General features: G+C 42.4%; 1 protein-coding gene and 1 long non-coding RNA gene across 2 annotated transcripts in view; one reads left to right on the top strand and one right to left on the bottom strand.

Moving 5' to 3' along the window:
• LOC123777272 (uncharacterized) overlaps positions 1-69 on the bottom strand; it is a 17,818-nt gene extending 17,749 nt beyond the window's left edge. Inside the window, exon 1 of the mRNA XM_045773811.2 lies at positions 1-69. This exon is cut by the window's left edge and continues 70 nt beyond it. The gene's annotated coding sequence lies outside the window, so the exon portion shown is untranslated.
• Positions 1-503, top strand: part of LOC123777275 (uncharacterized) — a 32,954-nt gene extending 32,451 nt beyond the window's left edge. Inside the window, exon 3 of the long non-coding RNA XR_006775625.2 lies at positions 1-503. This exon is cut by the window's left edge and continues 471 nt beyond it. This is a non-coding gene — a long non-coding RNA (uncharacterized LOC123777275).
• Positions 504-7,945: the final 7,442 nt, after the last annotated feature.

Genomic DNA, 7,945 nt, shown 5'->3' with positions numbered 1-7,945 from the left:
AGGAGGGGCAGACGGAGTCGCTTTCCGGACTCACAGAGCTGCGGGGAAACAAAAGGCTCGAGCCCGAGGCTCCGTCTGGAGTCGCATCTGCGCACTTGGAGGCGACCGCGCCAGGTCGGGGGTCCCGGCGGAAGGACTCCACTTCCCAGAGGGCTCGGGGACATCGGTTCCCGTCTTCGGGGTGGGGGCATCTGTAGAGCGAGGGAGAGAGAACTGCAGGCCTTCAGTACCATCCTTAAGGTGGCGAAACTTCATCTGATAGGTCTCCTTTCTGAATAAAATGAGAAGCTGTCATTAAAAGCCGGGTGGCTCAGTTGGTTAGGGATCTGCCTTCGGCTCAGGTCCTGATCCCAGGGTCCTGGAATGGAGACCCCGCATCAGGCTGCCTGCTCAGCAGGGGCGTCTGTTTCTCCCTCTGCTTCAGCCCATCCCTCCCCACTCGTGCTCTCTCTCATTCTGTCTCAAATAAGTAAAATCTTTAAAAAATAATAATTAAAACTCCAGATATTTTCAGTGTCTTATTACTAATTGGTGGTGGTGTGGGGGGTCTGTTACACTAAGTCTTTTCCTTAGTATTTCTCATTCTTACAATAAAGCCCCAAACCTGTAGACGAGTGCTAGTGATTTTGTTGAAAGCATTCTGGCTAATAACCATAGGCAGGGTTGAGAAGCCATTGTCCTGAACTACGAGATAATAAAAGAAAACACGGTTTAGGAATGAGTTCACAAGGAAAAGTTAGATGTGAGAAAGGGGCAAGTGCCGAGATTGGCTTTGAAGTGGGAAATTGTGCGGACCTGGAGTTTATGAACATTCGTACCAGGAGGGCTGCTCCCCTTGAGCCAAAGAGCAACCGGATGAAAGGTAATCCTTTCTGTACGAAACACTCTGGGCTGTAGCCCTAGTTCTTCGCTTCAGAAACCAGGAGAAATCAATTGTCATTCCAGTGCAAATTACCATAGTCGCTTGAATAGTCTCTCCACATCTAATCTTGCCTCTCTCAATCCATGCTATTCAAGACAGTCCAGATGAATGTTTAAAAATTAAATCTGTTTATGTCACTCTCCTCAGAACCCTTCAGTGACTTCCCTCTGCCCTGGAATAAAACATAAACTCCTTAGCACAGTTTATAAAACCCTGCATAGGGGTACCTGGGTGGCTCAGTTGGTTGAGCATCTGGATCTCAGCCCAGGTCTTGATCTCAGGGTCCTGACTTCAAGCTCAGCATTGGGCTCCAGGCTGGGAATGGAGCCTACTTTAAAAAAAGTTTTTAATTAAAGAAACAAAATAATAGAATAAAATATACATAGCAGCTAAACTGGAAATTTCTAATAAGGATGACTAAATTAACACAGCTTTCTGTCCTGCGCAGTGCAGATATCCACAATACTACTACTGTTCATAGAGACTTACAAAGATAGCAGACTATGCCTGATGGCACTTCTCAGTTTGAATCTGAAAATCACAGGCAGGGAACACACAATTTACCAGTTACTCAGAAACCAGGAGTGGTTGTCACAGTATTATCATGAAAAGCAGACTTTGCTGTTTCCCCTGATTCTAACTTTTTAGAATCAAGGGGTTTTTTGTTTGTTTGTTTGTTTGTTTTTACATTTTCATATCTCTGATACCCAGAAGTACCTTACAATTAATTGTTGTTGGCCAGGTGCCTCTAGTGTGTAGTCGTCATACCTGTGCCAGTACACAAGCATGCCAGAATGAATATCAACAGAAGAAAATGCCAGAGACAATAGTGGAGCATACTTAAGAGTTGCTATATTACCAATACTCTTGGTAGCAAGAAAAATGATACCAGATGGAAAAACATGGGTAAAGACAACATTGAGTGGAAAAATGATTCAGAAGAATGGGATTCTGGGGGCACCTGGGTGGCACAGTGGTTAAGCGTCTGCCTTCGGCTCAGGGCGTGATCTCGGCGCTATGGGATCGAGCCCCACATCAGGCTCTTCCGCTATGAGCCTGCTTCTTCCTCTCCCACTCCCCCTGCTTGTGTTCCCTCTCTCGCTGGCTGTCTCTCTCTCTGTCAAATAAATAAATAAAATCTTTTAAAAAAAAAAGAAGAATGAGGGATTCTGAAGGTGAAGGGTTTAACAATGCCTTCATCATTTTACTTTCCTTTTTATGTGAGTACAGGAGTCATGATATCACTTAAAAATACATGATTAAAATTAGGTCTAAATAAGTCTAAAAGGGATCTATTAATAATATGAAATAAAAGGTCAAAGTGATAAAATATTATGTCATAACTTAGTTGGCAGTGTTGTTTCTTTATTGGCAACACAGAAAATAGTGCATCATGTAACTCCATGGCACCTTAGAATGGATGGAAAAAATAAAGAAACTGACTATTTTAGATTTGGGGAAAACAAAACAAAAATTTTAAGGAATCTAAGAGGAAGAAAGTTATGAAAATATAATCCATTCAAAAATAAGAGCAAATAATACTTGAAATAAGCTAAATTCTGAAAACTTAAAAAGCAGTTAGTAAGTGAAATTATATATGGGAAAACATGAACTATGTGGAAAAATTAAAATACCACTGAAGACACCATACCCAGTGATAGTCAATAAATCAGAAATTTAAAATGAAATGATAAAAATCAGGGGCGCCTGGGTGGCACAGTGGTTAAGCGTCTGCCTTCGGCTCAGGGCGTGATCCCGGCGTTACGGGATCAAGCCCCACATCAGGCTCCTCCACTAGGAGCCTGCTTCTTCCTCTCCCACTCCCCCTGCTTGTGTTCCCTCTCTCACTGGCTGTCTCTATCTCTGTCAAATAAATAAATAAAATATTAAAAAAAAAAAAAAGAAATGATAAAAATCAGGTAATGAGAAATAAACATTGAGGGTTCAAGCTGGACTTCCATCCTGGAGAGGTCATGAGAAATAAACATTGAGGGTTCAAGCTGGACTTCCACCCTGGAGAGGTCATGAGAAATAAACATTGAGGGTTCAAGCTGGACTTCCACCCTGGAGAGGTCTGGTCTATTTCCAGTTCACCCGGTTATGCTCCAGCCCCTCAGTGCCCCTAGTGGAAGCATGTGGTATTCATCAGGGCTCCTTCCCATGGTGGGCTTTGGACTCCGATTGTTGTTACCCCACCCAGAGAGCTTGCCGGTAGCTCTTTTCAGTGTTTCAACCTCTTAACTACCACTTTTGCTTCCGTAATCAGCAATTATCTTAGTGAGAAGAGTGCACTCAAATGTGGAGCTCACCTCTTTTGCCTCCTCTTGATCTTATCTCTGCTAATTTTCATTGCCTGGAAAGTTCTCTGATGCCTTCAACCATCTGTTTGTTTTATTTTATTTAACTTCTCTAGTAGTCCTCCATGGGAGGGCTGGTCCAAACCCCTAGTCGAGCATACATAGAACTCAATTTAGTCATCTTTGAAGATAAACAGATCTTCCAAGGCCCACTCTTTATATAAAATACTTCAAATATAAAATTCTTCGACTCATCTAGTTTATCTGAGCACTATTTATATGGTGACTGAATTCTCCCCTTAATGAGAGATGAGGTCATCATATTTGTTTGTATTAACTGTTGAGTCCTTTAGCTACCTGAGCAGGTTGGGAATGATGTATAGCCTTGAGCATTTGAGCGGGTCTTTCTCTCCTGCCTTACAACCTCTAATTTTGTTGAAGCTCCAAACCCTTGGATCAGCTTTGTTGAATCAAGCTCAGAAACAGTGCCCTAGGGGTCGAATTTGAGCCTTTCTTCTCCCATGTGAAGTTTGAGTTCGTGATTTTTGTCAGCGGTTCTCCCATTTACTCTTTGTGTTTGGTGTGTTCAAACTTTCCCCAGCTGATCATTTTCTTCCTCCAACTGGGTCCCAACCAAGGCCATGATTTCTGTGACATTGTTTACCATAATTCTTCTGCTTTCTCAGTAATGTGCTATTAGTCTTTCAGAAATAGGTGTACGGGGGCACCTGGGTGGCACAGCGGTTAAGCGCCTGCCTTCGGCTCAGGGCGTGATCCCGGCGTTTCGGGATCGAGCCCCACGTCAGGCTCCTCCGCTATGAGCCTGCTTCTTCCTCTCCCACTCCCCCTGCTTGTGTTCCCTCTCTCGCTGGCTGTCTCTATCTCTGTCAAATAAATAAATAAAATCTTTAAAAAAAAAAAAAAGAAATAGGTGTACGGTAGTGGTTAAGCACTCAGCTGCTCAGTCTGATTCTATGGTTTAAATCCCAGTTCCAAAACCTATTGGTGTGTGCCCTTGTATGAGTGGTTTAGCCTTTCCAAGTTACACCTTTATCTGTGAAATGGGCATAATAATTGTACCTACCTTATGGATTATTATGAAGACTAAATAGAACAAGAAGCATTTAGGGGTGCCTGGCTGGCTCAGTCTGTAAAGCATGTGATTCTTGATCATGGAGTCATAAGTTCAAGCCCCACATTGGGCCTAGAGATTACTTTTTTAAAAAAGCATGTAATAAATATCGGCTGTTATTAGTTGTTATTATCTTGGGAGGAGCAAGTGCTTCCATTTTATCCTCCTGTTGTACAAACCCCTTAACATCTTTTTCTCCAAATGCCAGTGCTTTAGAATTTCCTTAGAAGAATATATCATGTCTGTGTATTCTCGCTCCCCATCCAAAAAAAGTATAACCTAAGTCTTATCATGAAAAAACAATCAGATAAACCCAACTGAGGATCAGTCTAAAAACAATGGGCCTCTGTTCTTCAAAAACATCAATGTCAGGGGGCATGTGGGTGGTTCAGTCAGTTAAGTGTCTGACTCTTGATTTCGGCTCAGGTCATGATCTCAGGGTCATGGGATCAAGCCCCACGTCAGGCTCCATGCTCAGGGTGGAGTCTGCTTGTCTCTCCCCCTCTGCTCCCCACCCCCAGTTCATGTTCTCTCTCTCTCTCTCTCAAATAAATAAATAAAATATAAAACAAAAATAAAATCAATGTCATGAAACACAAAGTAGGCTGAGAAACTTACCAGGTCAGAGGAAACTAAAAACACATGAAAATTAAATGTGATGCATTATCTTGGGTTAGATGATGAATTAGGAAAAATTTTTATAAAGTACATTACTGGGACAAATTGTAAAATCTAAATATGTTGTATATGTTAGATATCCTTATTGTATTAATGTTGAATTTGCAAGATTTGGTCATTTTATGGTGGTTATATAAGAGAATGCCTCTGCTTTTTAGCATAATACATGCTAAAATTTAGCATGATGCATTCTAAAACGTTTAGGAGTTAAGGGTCATGATGTTGCAACTTACTCTCAAGTGATTTGCAAAAATAATAATAATAGCACAAAGAATATGTATATATGTGTTTGGATTTATATGTTTAAAAGAAATATTAAATTGGGATCCCTGCGTGGCTCAGTCGGTTAAGTGACTGCCTTTGGCACAGGTCATGATCCCAGGGTCTTAGGATCGAGTCCCGCATCGGGCTCCTTGCTACACGGGGAATCTGCTTCTCCCTCTGTCTGCCGCTCCCCCTGCTTGTGCTTGCTCTCTGTCTCTCTCTCCCTCTCTCTCTGACAAATACATAAATAAAATCTTAGAAACACACACACACACACACACACAGAGTAAATCTAGGTGGGGAAAATATGAGAATCCATATACTATTCTTGCAACTTTTCTCTAGGCTTGAGTTACATTTGTTTATTTACTTATTTTGGCTTGAATTACATTTAAAAAGTTGGAAATTCTGGCTTGCTGTATATTCCTATAATTATAGAATAAAATAAGACTTCTATACTTGAAATTACCAGGAATTTCCATTAACTTCTGTGAATGGGCCATCTTATTTCTTTGCATGCTTCAAAATATTTGCTTGAAAATGAACATTCTGAGGGGCAGCTGGGTGGCTCAGTTGGTTGGACATCTGACTCTTGATTTTGGCTCAGGTCATAATCTCGGGGTCATGATCTTGGGGTCCTGAGATCAAGCCCTATGTCAGGCTCCTTGCTCAGCGGGGAGTCTGCTTGAGATTCTCTCTCTCTCCCTCTGGCCCTCCACACCCCTGCTCTCTGTCTCTCTTAAAATAAATAGATAAATATTTAAGAAAAAAGAAAATCAACATTTTGAATATTAGAATGTGGTAATTCTGAAAATCTGATTCTTCCTCCTCTTTCTTTTTTTGTTGTTGTTGCTGTAGGCTGCAGCTGATTGTTTAGAGACTTTTCTAGACTAATTTTGTAAAGTCTGTATTCGGGGTCCTATAGTCTCTGAAGTCTCTTGTTTCTTTAGCTTGTATTCAGCTAATGTTTTGGCAGAGATTTTCTTGAATGCCAGGAGCCAAAAAGAGAGGGAGAGAAACTCTCCCCATCCTTCCAAGTTGGCTTTGTGCTGGGCCTCATTCAAGATGCTCAGCCAGGTCATTTACAACCCTACCTTAGCCTTCACTTCCTGCTTGCACTGAGCCTAGAGATCAGCCAGAAGTGGAAGGTTAGGGCCTTCTCGGACTTTTGTGAGCATGTATCTAGAGTAGTGTTTAGAGGAGTCAAACAGCTACAGAAAGTAGAAGAGCAGTTGCCAGGAGCTGGGGAGAGGGGAATGGAGAGTTACTGTTTAATGGGAACAGAGTTTCACTTTTGCAATATGCAGAGTTCTGTGATGGTTGCACAATGTGAATGTACTTAATGCCACTAAACTGTATACTGGTGAATTTTATGTGTATTTTACCACAATTAAAATATTATTGATGTTGATTACTGGGCATCCCCTTAAATTTTGCTCCCAAGGCTCATGCTAGTGGGTTTGCATTCTCGGTCCTGTGTCAGTGAGATGGACAGGTGACTGGCCAGAACCCTGAAATCTGCACCCCCAGTTTTGTTTCTTGTCAGTTAGCAGTGGGACAATCCCAGAGGACCCAGGAGCCCCTTATGTAGCTGAAAAGTGTGGAGGAGCTTTATGGAGTCCCTGTATGTTGGTCCCAGGGCTCAGTTCCAGAAACCACAAGTTTCTATATCTCAGTAGAGCGGGGACGAATAAGGGTCAGATGGCCTGTGACTCTGACATAGAAAGCATTGGGTGTGTCCCCGTTGTGCCCCCTTGGGCTGGATAAAATGCTGCAGGCACTCCCCCTGCACATAGCAGAAACAAGCAGAATCTCAAGGACACCTTGGAACCTGCTCTCAGCCTGATGGTTCAAAGACTCAGCCAGTAGACCAGTTGGTCACTTGTGGAAGTCCTTGAAAAAATGAGCAGTTTCATATTTTTCTTGGCTGGAATCAAGATGCTTTTATTCTTCTCTGAGTCTGGGGAATGACAAAGATGCTTCAGTGCCTTTTCAGTTCCTCCAGTGTGCCGGGCTTTTGGCTCCAGGCCAAAGGGAAAATACAACTGGGTTGGCCTCAGAGGAGGAACCCACAACCACCACAGTGAATGGACTCCAGGCTAAGGCCCAGCGTCACTTTTTGGAGGTTTTAATGAGAGAAACCTCTACGTCCTTTATCCCAGAAATCTCTTTTCGGGGTGCCTGGGTGGCTCAGCTGGTTAAGCGGTCTGCCTTCAGCTCAGGTCATGATCCTGGGGTCCTGGGATCGAGCCCACATGGGCCTCCCTGCTCAATGGGGAGCCTGCTTCCCCCTCTCCCACTCCCCCTGCTTCTGCCTTCTCTCTCTCTGTCAAATAAATAAATTTTTTAAAGAAATCTCTTTTCTTGGGGAAAAAATGTTTGACTTAATTATTCTGCAAATCACAATTTTTTTTCAGTTCTCAGAAGGACTAATGAAGAATCCTTTTGATATTCTGGAAAAGAAACCAAACAAAGGTGAAATTCGAGTGGCTGGCTGGCTCACTTGTGGAACATGCGACTCTTGATCTCAGCGTCGTGAGTTCAAACCCCACACTGGACATAGAGATTACTTAAAAAAAAAAAAAAAAGGAAGAAATTGATGTCCTATACCTGGAAATGTGGAATGAATGGATAACATTTAATGTAAACCAA

The sequence above is a fragment of the Ursus americanus genome, chromosome 2, assembly GCF_024610735.1.
Source record: "Ursus americanus isolate L20-20 chromosome 2, mUrsAme1.1.p, whole genome shotgun sequence".
Taxonomy (NCBI): Eukaryota; Metazoa; Chordata; class Mammalia; order Carnivora; family Ursidae; genus Ursus; species Ursus americanus.
Note: the sequence above shows the minus strand (reverse complement) of the source record. Positions and strands in the feature narration are given on the sequence as shown.